The 12,460-nt window shown below is 43.9% G+C and overlaps 1 pseudogene; it reads left to right on the top strand.

Annotated features, from left to right (window-relative positions):
- The first annotated feature begins 5,279 nt into the window (after positions 1 to 5,279).
- LOC147448551 (uncharacterized) lies at positions 5,280 to 6,137 on the top strand (annotated as a pseudogene).
- Positions 6,138 to 12,460: the final 6,323 nt, after the last annotated feature.

Consider the following 12,460-nt stretch of genomic DNA (forward strand, 5'->3'; position numbering starts at 1 on the left):
GAGGAAGAGTAGGAGTACTCTCGGGGTTGCACGACCAAGGTAAGTTTGCAATGTACGACTAGCTAGTGACTTTATTTCTAAACATTTGAACGGCCACTCATAACCTTTGTTCGTTGTAGTATAAGTCATACACAGCAGCATGGTGTAAAGGTCGACATTTTAGGGTGGAACGAATCGACAAAAAGCGTTTTACTCAAGATTGTGGAATCATGGCAAAATTTGAACAGTCTAGTCTACGACGTTCCTCTGATGCAGATCCTGTGGTGGCGGAACTCACTTACTTCGGCACGCTGCAAGAGATTTTGAGGATCGATTACAGAGGATTTTTTGTCGACTTGTTCGACGTGCAATGGTTCAAGATAATCATGGAGAGTCACAACGCTATTGTGCGTAGAGGAGAGTCTGGTTTTCTTGAGGTGGATTCTACTAAGAAATGGACTGACCTAAGAGACACTTTCGTACTACCCGAGCATTGTGAACAAGTAAGTATGTAAATAGTTAACATCCCCCTTTTACAAGTTATGTGCTTGAAAGCTCTCATGTAAGTTATGTGGCTCTGGCAGGTAATATTTCATCCTACAAAGTCTACATCAAACTGGTGGTACGTCATAGAGGTAGCCCCTCGTAGTGCAAGGACGTATGAAGGCTACCATGTGCCAATCACAACTGCATCAATGGAGGAGATCAGAGAAGATGCTCAATCAGAAGCCGCTGCGGTGGTGCCAGACGAGCATCAAGATGCTACTAATTTATATGGGGTGCATGCAAAGGAGCTACAAAATGAAACAGAGGATATGTGTTTAAATGGAGAGCTTTATATAGATATAGGAAGTTATGCTGAGTTATGCGAGGATGAGAGAGAGATCACTTAAAGCCACAAATATTGTATTTGAACAATTTTGCTCCGTGTTGTAAAAGCTCTGGCTCTCTAAGTACCTTCCATGGTGTATAACGCTCTTTTCTACTCGCGCTCACATCTTTTGATTGAAAATTCTGAGTTTTTGACTTGCCTCTTCTATCACTCAATTCATTGCGTCATTGTATTTATATGCGTCATTACGTCATTGTATTTAATGGTCTTTACGTCATTGTCTACTCTATTCATTCAATATTAATTTTAAATATTCGTGTGTTTAATGCAGGTATGGATGATGAGGAGTTTCTTTCTTCTTTGTCACTGCAGCAGAGACAGTGGTACGTGGAGCGTCATCGCTCTGGCGCATCATCGCGCGTTCCTACTCCATCCGCATCTCCCTCTATTTCGGAGCATTCGGCGCGCTCCGAAGCTTCGGCGTCGACGAGACGAGCTTCACACTCATCTAGACACCGGCGCTCTAGTGGTGGCGGTGGTGGTTGTTGTGGGGATTCCGCCACCAATGCCTCCACACCGCCTCATGTTCGACGAGGCTCTTTACCCTCCCCTTCTTTGCCCGCCCCCACACCAGCCACAGCATCGCCATCTACGCCAGGTTTTGCACGGCTGACTGTTCCTAGCAGCTACACACCTCTACCTACTCCGCTAGGAGCCACCCCACTCGACACTCCTCGCTTCGGGGCCCAGACGTCGGTGGAGACACCTGACGTCCGTACCCCCATCGACATGCCGCTAGAGACCCCTGCCGGGACACCCAGGTTCACGCGTCACCGGCCAGAGGGCTTGCCTTACTCCGTCGACTTCAGCGGCGGCATCATCATGGATGATGACGGCAAGAAGGTAATCTCGTGCATGCGTAGTCTTTGCTCTCAGCTGTTTAGACACTACATACTAAACAAATGGAGTGAAGTATCAAGTGATTTAAAAAACAGAGTCATCAGCATACTTCATGATGAGTTTTCCGTTCCAACACGGGATCAGCGCTTCAATGAAGACCTTATGAAGATTCAAATGCGCGAATACTGCAAACACAAGCGTTCCGAAGTACAAAAAGCAATCAAGCATGGGTGGAACAGGCCAGATTGGCTGGCCAAAGAAGATTGGAAGAATGCGAAGAAAGCAGCGCGCGAGAATCCCGACAAGTGGAAGCAACAAAAGGATGTAGCCAGAGCGCGAGTAGAGGCAGGGAGCTCGCACCACTTGGGGAGTGGTGGATGGGTATCATTTGAGGTCGATTTTGTAAGTGTTTTCACATTGCTCTTTATGTTCGATAGTTTAGGGTTTATGAGTTTTTTAATTCTAACATAATGAATTCTTTGTATGTTTTGACAGTGGTCGATGACAGGACGTGATCCCACACCGTACGAGCGCGAGTACGCAGGCAGGAAGGGCTTAAACGCTCTGATGGACATTCTCAGTTCTCGCGGCGGCATGGTTAGTATTAGGGTTTACTCTTTTCTATTTTTTGTATTGTTTTATAAATGTCCTTATATGTTTATACTTACTGAAAGCTGTCTTATTGTCTTTTTTGTAGAATCCGACAAATACACCGCTTGGACGCGATGAGACGTCTGACTAGACGACGTCAGTTTAGCCGTAGCTAGATAGCATTAGTTTAGGGTTTCTCATAGCTTATGTATCATGAGACGAATTTTATACGTCTTTTTGAATCATGTATATTAGTACATTTGTCACCGCAGTTCATTTTGCCAATCAATTCTTTATGCCTATGATGTTGTACAATTGTCATTATTACATTTGCCAATCAATTCATTTTGCCTATGATGTGTACAATTGTCAATTTTACGCTTGTCAATTTTGCAAACAATGCGTTTTGTGGGTGACTATTTTGGGTCTATTATCTACCCTTGCACTTTTTTAAAAAAGTGAATCAAGTACAATATGGTTGATGGGTAGCATGGCATTCAATGCCCTGTCACCAAAAAAAAATTCTCTCGGGCGTCTCTATAACCGTCGCTATTTATGGCTCTGTAACGTCGCTATAGACTTCTGTGTAAACGTCGCTATAACCGTCGTTATGAACGTCTCTATATAGCGACGTTTATAGCGACGCATATAACGACGCTCTCGTAGCGACGCTATTAGCGACGCCGGAGGTTATAAAAACCTAGTGTATTTCCGTCGCTAATAGCGTCACAAGAGCACACAACCTCTTGTAGTGAAATGCAATCTTGGATCTCAAGATTAGTATCTCATACATGATACTCCCTTCTCTCTCTTTCTCTCTCTCTCTCACACATACACACACACACACATACATACGCACAAAATCTTAGAGAGAGGAAAAGACAGAGTTGAGAGTCAATGAGCATGTTGGATGGTTGAAACTCATCAATGTTTGCTTTTCCTCACTTTCAATCTCATGTTCACCTAGCTACATTTGTAGACCAAGCTCCATATAAAAGAACCCCGTGGTTTTTTGGCACTACCTTATGGATGCATAGAGAATATTGCCACCTTGAGAAGAAAGTGAGGGAGAAGAGCATTGTCAAAAAAAAACTTTTTTCCAAAAACTTGACAAACCTATTTATGAGAAATTTTAAAAATAAATGGACAAAATTTGAAAGTTTTTACACTAAATTTTATAGATTTTCTCATATTCAAGTTTAAAATTTAGAGGTAAATCTTAAAATTTATAGGTGAGATTACGTGTTTTATGAGCATTGGAAGAGATTGGAAGAGAATGTCACAGAGTTTAACCTTGCATCTAATTAGCCACAACAAACGCTTGGATCACTTTAATTCAGATTTTTTTGAAATCGTTAGGACATACTACTAGTATATCATATATGTATTGGCTCTCTCTCTCTCTCTCTCTCTCTCTCTCTCTCTCACACACACACACACACACACACAGCATCAGCACAAGGCGACGGCCAGCCAACCAAACAGAATCTTACAGGAGCATGTGTCTACGTGGCGCATGCTTTTTTTGGTCGTGGAATGGCCGGCTAGCCTTTGTAGCCCAACCCTCACCCCTTCCATCCAGCTCGTGCGCATTCATTCCAACCAATCAGCGTGCGCCTTGCCAACGGCCTTCCCCTCCTCTCGCGGCTACTCCACATGCGCACCCGCAATTGTTTTCTTCCCCAGCTTCGTCAACCTTCCATAGCGCATGCAGCTCGTGCAGTTCTGTGATTGCAAGTCAAGCTTCTTTTTCCAGGGTAGTGCTTTATCTTGCATGCACAGCTCTTACGATATAAAGCGCACCATTTCCAGCTTGCATTAATTTTGTGATTGCATGTCGTCAGCCTGAAGCTCATTCTACTACAATACCTTAGTAGCATTATAGCAGTTTTATTTCAGCCTTCCTACTAGTGTAGATTATTAGCTCAGGGTTTAAGTCGTAATTAGGATCTCATATAAGCGCAGCTCTGTGTTTTCCTGTAACAAGGAGGATTGGACGAATATTGCTCCTACTGCAACGCCCACAATCCATCGTTGCGAGCTCCCACTGATTGCAAGGCCAGGGCCGCCAGGTTACCAACTCATCTCAATCAATTTGTTGTCTTCATTTTATATTTTTGGCGTAACATGTCTTCAGTCGTTATTTGGCTGCCTATTATGAGTGCTTGTTTTAGTGAGTAGCTCACTTTATTTTCAAGCTGCATATTATCATTGCGTTTCAAGAGACTAACTAAAGTTTCCATTGAAGTTTTCTCCCATTAGAATTGTTTAACAGATGAAGCTTATATACATCCACAAATACAATCTTCATTGGTGATATTCTTTTTGCTTTCCATAGTTGCTTACCAAATGGTTATGAAGTCTCTCATACACAATTTGAATATTTCTGGTGATACTTAAAGGATACATGCTGTTCAACAAATTCTATTAAAAATGCAATGGATTCTCTCAGTTACACATACATTTTTCATGATATTGTATTGCCACCAGCTTGCCAATTTGTTAAGTTGTTATGCACCTTACACACACACACACACAATGAATAAATCTTAATATGAAGTCTGGTTTCATTGTCTCTCACAAACACACACTCAATATTAAAAATTGGTTTATTGCACAACATTTTGTGACTTGGACGGATGTGTGGGTGCCATGGTGAACAATGAGCCATTTTAATGTCCGCATTCCAAAACGGTCGTGGGAGGGCACTAGGCCAAATAGCGTTCACGAAGAGAGTGAGTCTAGGGAAGAGGACGTGATCTTGAGCCCGCGAGTGGGGAGTGATGCGAGCTTTATGAGTATGCTTCAGGACGAAAACTGGCTAGATTCTCAAGTTAATGATTCCATCGGGGACTCCCAAGACCATAGTGCAACTTTTTATGATCCCCATACACTCCCTGTGGCTGTGACTCTTGGTCGCCCCCCTAATTTGCAGCCTATTGCTCCAAATGCCCAACTCTTAGCTCCTAGGGCTCCCATGCAACTGCTTATTGGTGCATGATCGGCTCCGTTTGTGCAGGTTTTTGGTGTCAGCCCTTCACCGATTGCCAGTACTTTCACACGTACTTGTTCAGTTCGTGGTCCCTCTCCCATTGCCCAAGGCTCTAATACGGTTCTTCAGGTGCTTCTATTGTAGCTCATACACCCCATGCTGCTCACGTTTCCACTGTGGCTATAGGATCTCCCCCTACTGTTAGACCACCCCTAGTTGCTCCATCCATAGTGCCTCCCGCTACCGTGAGACCATCTCCAGCTGCTAATGTGTCTAGCCAAAGCACAACACCTTTGTCTAGCGTTGGGTCGCAAAACAAGGGAGAGGGCCCGACAAGTCGATGCAAAGTGGTCAGATGTTCCTACTCCATCATGCATTAAGCACTACGAAGAGAGGTGGGTGCATGTAAGGAAGGGTAATCTGAGACCAAAAGATTGGGATGAGGTGACTGCTCAATTGAATAAAGAGGTGGAGATGGACTATACCTGCGAGCAAGTAAAGAACAAAATAGACACCTTGCGAAAAAAAATATACAAAGGAAAAGGGAAAGACGACTGTCATAGGAGGGGTGCGTTCAACTTGGGAGTATTTTGAGTTGCTTGACACATTATGGTCAACAACTCCAAGATGTGTGGGCATTCCAGGTGCATTTGATAGTTCTCTGGCTTACAGACCCAGTGGTGCCTGAGGAGGATGGTGAGGGAGATGGAGAGGCAGGGCAGGAGAAGGTGGATTTAGATGATGATGGGGAGGTCGGTGGCACGACAGGGGAGAGGATCGATGGCACAACAGTTCAGAATAGCAACGAGGATTTGGGGCAGGGCGTTAAAGCACAAAAAGTGAAGGAGCCTAAGCGTGCTTCATTGGAGACCTTTGCTCGCACTCTAGGGGATGGTTGGAAAGGGATGTCGGACACGATGAAGGTTATTGACAAAGAGAGACGCGAACATGAAGAGAGAATGGCGAAGGACCTGCGTGACCATGGCGAGAGAATGTTCAAGCTAAAGCAGGAGGAGGACACAAAACAGATGGAGATCTACATGCGGGTTCAAGCTGAAATTGCAAAAGCACTGGTGAATCGACCCAAGGTATGCTTCTTCACCTTCCATATAAAAATTTGAGAGAGAGAGGGAGATTGCACATTGTGTGTTTATGCTCATGTGCAAATGTTCATTTCTGTTATCTTTGCATTTAACGTGTAGGATGGACGAGGCCGCAAAAATATTTTGGCTACTATCGTCTAACTGGCATAGCATATGCCCTATTGATGAAGACCTCTCCTATATTGCATGGTCGGCTGGGAGCACTCCAGACACCTACTTCTTGTTCTTATCTTGCATGTTGTTACTTGTATCATCTGTATGTATGTTAATTGAAGATGGTTTATTGTCCATTCGGCCACGCATATGGTGGTGTTATCCTAGGCAAGTGGCATTCTGGCAAGCAATTCACTCTGGCTTTTGGAGTGCAGCTTGTCTTGAAAATCAAGCCACATTCAGGATGTATTATAGAATGTCATATGAGGCCTTCCATGAGTTGAAGGATCTCATTTTGCCCCATCTACCATGTGGAGAGGTACGTGAGTTTCGTAGGGAGCCTATCCAAGCTAACCTTGCCCTTGCATGTGTGCTTTGGCGTTTTGCTCACGGTCACTCTTCTCGTACACTGTTGCAATTGTTCGGGCTTGGGGACTCCACTATCCAAAAGTACACCCATTTGAAATAGTGGGTATTTTATGCAGACAAGAAATGTTGCGTAGATGTCAGATTGAGGTTCCACATGGTGCACGACTAGCCCAAATCATTAGTGAACTTGAGGCTATCACTGGCCTTCCCAACATGTGTGGTGCGATTGATGGCACACACATCAAGCTTGCCCGTAAACGAATTCGGGATTATTTTCCTGCACAGTACGTTAGCCGCCATGGATTAATATTTCACAGTATTTTGTTGCAAGGCATAGTAGACTCCAAAAAGCTGTTTTGGGACATTGTGTGTAATGCACCAGGAGGCTCACACGATTCAACTATTTTCAAGGGTTCTCTAGTTTATAGACAAATGAAAGCATGATAGGTATTGAGTGCACCAATTATAGATTTGAATCAAGTGTCCATTAGACCTTACATTCTTGGTGACTCTGCATATAACCACACAAGCTTCTTACTGAAAGCACTCAAGTCAAAAGCCCGACAAGACTTGGCTTCAAAGAATGCATCTGATAAGCAAATTGCAAAGGGCAGGGGGAAGGTAGAGAATGCGTTTGGCATTTTGAAGAATCGTTGGTGCATCTTGCGTGATCTCAATGTGAATTTGCCTTTTGCACCGACAGTAGTGATAGCATGTTGTGTGTTACACAATTATGTCCAATTAAAAGGAGAACCTAAGCTGTGCGCTCCTTGGCGCACTGTCGAAGCAAGGGACTTGCCGATACACCGTGTGCGAGCCACAAATGGCTCCAAGCACACAACAAGCCTAAACTAGCAAGCTCAAGAGAGCAAAGGGTGTGTCACTCACCGCTCTACGCTCGCCTTCGTGGTGGATTCCTCGCCGCGATGAAGAAGAAGCTGCAGTCGTGCCGCGCTCAACCGCTTCGCCGCCGTCGTGCCTTCGTAATGCTCGATCGCACACACACACTCTCCCTCTCTCTCTCTCTCTCTCTCTCTCTCTCTCTCTCTCTCACATACACACACACACACACACAAGGAGGTGAAGAAGAAGAAGATGGAGATGGAGATGGAGCAAGAGCACTCTTCTATTGCACAAATGAGAGAATGAGTAAAAATTAGGTTTAGTTGGCTTTTATATGAGCTCACCCCATTCACACTTGGGCGCCCATGCTTAGCCAACTAATCCCTTGAATGTCCCAGTTAGAGTGCGCCTCTCATCGGCGATCACTCTTACCCTTTTCCTATTGGTCCGACAAGCCCGGTACCTAACTCTACTAAATACATAATACACGTCCGTCGTAGGTGATGGGGTGTCCGTGAGCCGTGAGGGTTAACATGCCCCCCTTCCTGATGTAGATTCCGTCCTCAGAAGCTATTGAGTTGAAGCTGGTTCGTCGAGGTGGAAGAGCATTTGAGATGAATGTCCTTAGCCTTCTTCAGTCACTGCAAAATCCAACAACATTGGCACAGTAATGGCATTCTCTTAAAAAGCATATGCAGTTTTAGGTAGACAAATTGATTGGTAAAATAATTTCAAACAATTTGTTAGCAATGAACATTAAATTTCAATGTAATCAAATGCATAAACAGATGTAAAGGTAAAAAATTAAACAAGTCTGGGGTCGCTAATTTGACGGTCGAAAGGCACTAGAGATCGAATGTTAATACCATGGGTAAGCTTCTTAATTTTCAGTGGTCAATTAAGTTGTTTAATCGCGAGAGCCAAGTATTCATGTTCGAGGGCTGACTAGAGGCTATATCTAGAAGACCTTGTAGTTAAGCTACCATAAAAGGAATTTCTCATGAAATCATCGCCTGACTGATTACCTTTTCGTTGACCCCCCAAGGTCTTTTCACAGTGATTCAATTTGATGTGTGTGCTTATTTTGTATGCCTTGGGTTTTTTGCTTTTCAAGGAAAAGCGCCCACACTGGGAACCTCTAGGGCTCTAGTACCATAGGCGATACACGTGAGTGAAGTACCAATTTAAGCAGGGATTTCTCTTCCAGCTTAAAATTTTACATTGTGGCACTTTGATTTTTTGTTTGTTCATTTTCAGCATTTAAATTTTGTAACTTTGGGGGGTCATATAACAATGTTACCCTCCCCAGGCCCATCACATTAGTAAACTCCCTTTATAATACTTAAGCTAAAGGTCAATAGGGTCAAGCCCACTAGAAAGCCCTAGTACATTTCATACAATGCTGCCTAAATAGGATTAAGAACCTAAGTAACCATTAATTATTAGGAAGGCATTCCCCACGGTATTAAGAGAAGATTTCTAATACCTAGCTTGGTCAAACTAGCTTAGTCGGACTGCTTGATTTTTACACCTAGACAAGTGATTATGACAAAACATTACATTGAACTAAATGTTTGATAGTAAGCAAATGCGCTGAATATTATGCTACCAATCACAATTAAAGCAGACAAACATGGATGCAAAAAGATAAGGGCAATGCTAATGGTCATAAAACACCTGTTTGTGTCAATGGTTGTGCTTGATTTGAAGTGTGAACGAGAGAAAGGTTCCATGAAGGTCCAAATCCTATCAATAGCAACACGTTCCTGTACACACTAGGAAACAAAAGGAATACCTCTAGGAGGCACATTAGTGGGAAAAGAGAACATCGCTAATCTCTCAACTCTAAAACAGAAACACTCCTATCGTACTAATCTTACCTACCCTCCATCACTCAAGTGATGAGGATCAAATGTGTTTTATGGCATAGGTTTCTGTTTCACTGTACCAGATGTGACATGTGTAGGTCTGAGTCAATGTTTTGACTTTTAATGTGCATACTCGTTTGCTAATTGCTCTTGCTCTTTATTATTTTTTTGTTTTTTGTGAGTATAAAGCTTTATATGTACATTCCCTAAGATCGGAGATTAAGAGGTCAGGGAAAAAGGTTGAGAGGGAAGCAAGTGAATGATGGATGTCCACAAACACTCCCCCCTTCCTTGGGTAAATCATACCGTTTGAAATGAGCTTGTCACCCTTTGAAACCAATTGTTCCAGTTGGTAATAGGTGAGGATTTTTGCGAGTATTTTTCTATTACCCTAGGTGCCTCGTCAAGTTGCAAGGGTGGTAAGGTACTCTCCTAGGATCGAACTTGAAGTGGTTCATCAGGTGATTCTTGAACACTGGGAGGTGTGGATTCTTTTGTAGCTTCATGGAGGTCCACTACTATAGATGGAGGCTATATAGAAGCTTTTACCTCTATGGATGTATTACATGAGGAGCTAGAAGCTTCATGGGACTCCCCCCTTCCTGAGCTAGGTGGAACAAATCGTTCTTTCTTTGGCACCCAAACTAGCTCGGGAGCGGGTGTGTAGCATTCTGTGATTTTTTTCTTTCCACGATCATTGATTCGTTTTGGAGCTACGGGATTGGGCTCACTTGGGTCAGGTGATAGGTAAGAGCACAATCTACGTTTTGGCACCCAGATTTGATCATTTCTTTGATAGTAGCCTTGGGCTTCCAATAGTCGTTTAGGGATCCATCGCAACATTTTCTTACTTTTCTTGGAGCGAGTGGTACGTTTCTTACAAGGCTTCTGTTTTTTAGCACTAGCTATGGTCACTAAGGAAGCTTTAGGGACCCACTTGTATGTTTTCTTCGTTACATTAGGATGAATCTTGTCGGAAGCGATATGCATTGCTTGTAGCATATTTAAGGGTACAGACATTTCATCCCCCTCAAGTGTTACCCAGGTCGTCCCCCTATTTCCCCAAGTGTATATGGTTGCTGCTAGGTGGACCCAATCCACATTGTCCGACTCAGTCATCCCAGGTAGGATATCCATATGGACACTCTTTGGGGGTGTGGGATCCACGTGCGATGTGAAAGGAGAGTCCATTTCCCCACCCCCTTCGTGTGCTTCATTTGCATCAGGTTCCAAGCGAGTAGCTCTACCTAATGTTTCCATGAAACGGCTAAACATACTAGTACTAGGCTGTGGAGCTTCGGGAGGTGCATGGCCTTCTCTCTCAGTGTTTTGGATAGGGTATGCTTCCATGATTTCTGACTCGGAGGAGGAATCACTAGCGGCTATTTTAGGGTCTTGGGTGGTGCTACCTTGTGTCCCCGTTGAGGGTCTAGAGCTTATCGTGGATGGGTAATGGGTGTCCGTATGAACAGAGGCACTACCAATGTGATCGTGCTCTAACACTTATCCAGAGCGTAGGTTCATATGACTTGATCCCCTAGAAGTGTCAATGAGTGCCCGTGAAGGCTGCTCACCTAGTATTTTTGGGTGTTTTGCAACCCAAGTCTTTCCTTAATTTGACTTTTTGGTCCTTTTTTTCTGACCCGGCTATAGAATAGAGCGTATGATAGCTCAAAACGAGCGTCTCGGTCAGAGGGTCGTGCCGTGCTTTACAGCCCTCCGTTTGGTCACTCTATGCCCTCGGAATCCCTAAAACTGTCAATTTCCAGTAGGCAACTAGGCCCAAACTAGAAAGTCTAAGGGTGCAAGTGGGAAGAGAAGGGAGGAGAGTGGAGGACTTGTCCCACATGCTCTCATTCTCTCTGAGGGAGTAGGGTATATATATAAGAGTGAGTCTAGTATATATCATAGGACTGAGGCCTGGGCCTGGGCCTGGGCTTGGGCTTGGGCTTGGGGAAATGATCCCGATCCCGATCTATCTTTTATACAAACCAACCCGTTCGTTTTTATACCTCACGTTTTCCTCACCCGCGTTTTTATTTTTCAAAATTTTTTTTTTCAAAATTTTTTTTCGAAAATTTTTTTAAAAAAATTCTTTTTTAAATGCAGGAAATGCAGAAATTGAAAACGCAGAAATTGAAAATGCAGAAATTGAAAAAACGCAAGAAATGCAGAAAATTGAAAAAACACAGAAAATGCAGAAAAATGCAGAAATTGAAACTTGACAGAACCAAAAAATGCAAACGCAGAAAATGCAAAAAACGCAAGAAATGCTAACTGTGCAATGCAAACCAGAAAACGCAGAAAACGCAAAAAACAGAAATCTCCACACAACTACACACACTCATTCCCTGCCTTTCCTATGATAGAAATTGCACCACAAGAAAGCGTAAAGTGCTTAACCGAGCTTAGTGTAGGGCATTTCCCCGGCAACGGCGCCAAAAATGTGCGCTCCTTGCCGCACTGTCGAAGCAAGAGACTTGCCGATACACCGTGTGCGAGCCACAAATGGCTCCAAGCAGACAACAAGCCTAAACCAGCAAGCTCAAGAGAGCAAAGGGTGTGTCACTCACCGCTCTACGCTCGCCTTCGTGGTGGATTCCTCGCCGCGATGAAGAAGAAGCTGCAGTCGTGCCGCGCTCAACCGCTTCGCCGCCGTCGTGCCTTGTAATGCTCGATCGCACACACACACTCTCCCTCTCTCTCTCTCTCTCTCTCTCTCACATACACACACACACACACACACAAGGAGGTGAAGAAGAAGAAAATGGAGATGGAGATGGAGCAAGAGCACTCTTCTATTGCACAAATGAGAGAATGAGTAAAAATT

Source organism: Adiantum capillus-veneris, chromosome 10 (assembly GCF_014529385.1).
Source record: "Adiantum capillus-veneris isolate H3 chromosome 10, ASM1452938v2, whole genome shotgun sequence".
NCBI lineage: Eukaryota > Viridiplantae > Streptophyta > Polypodiopsida > Polypodiales > Pteridaceae > Adiantum > Adiantum capillus-veneris.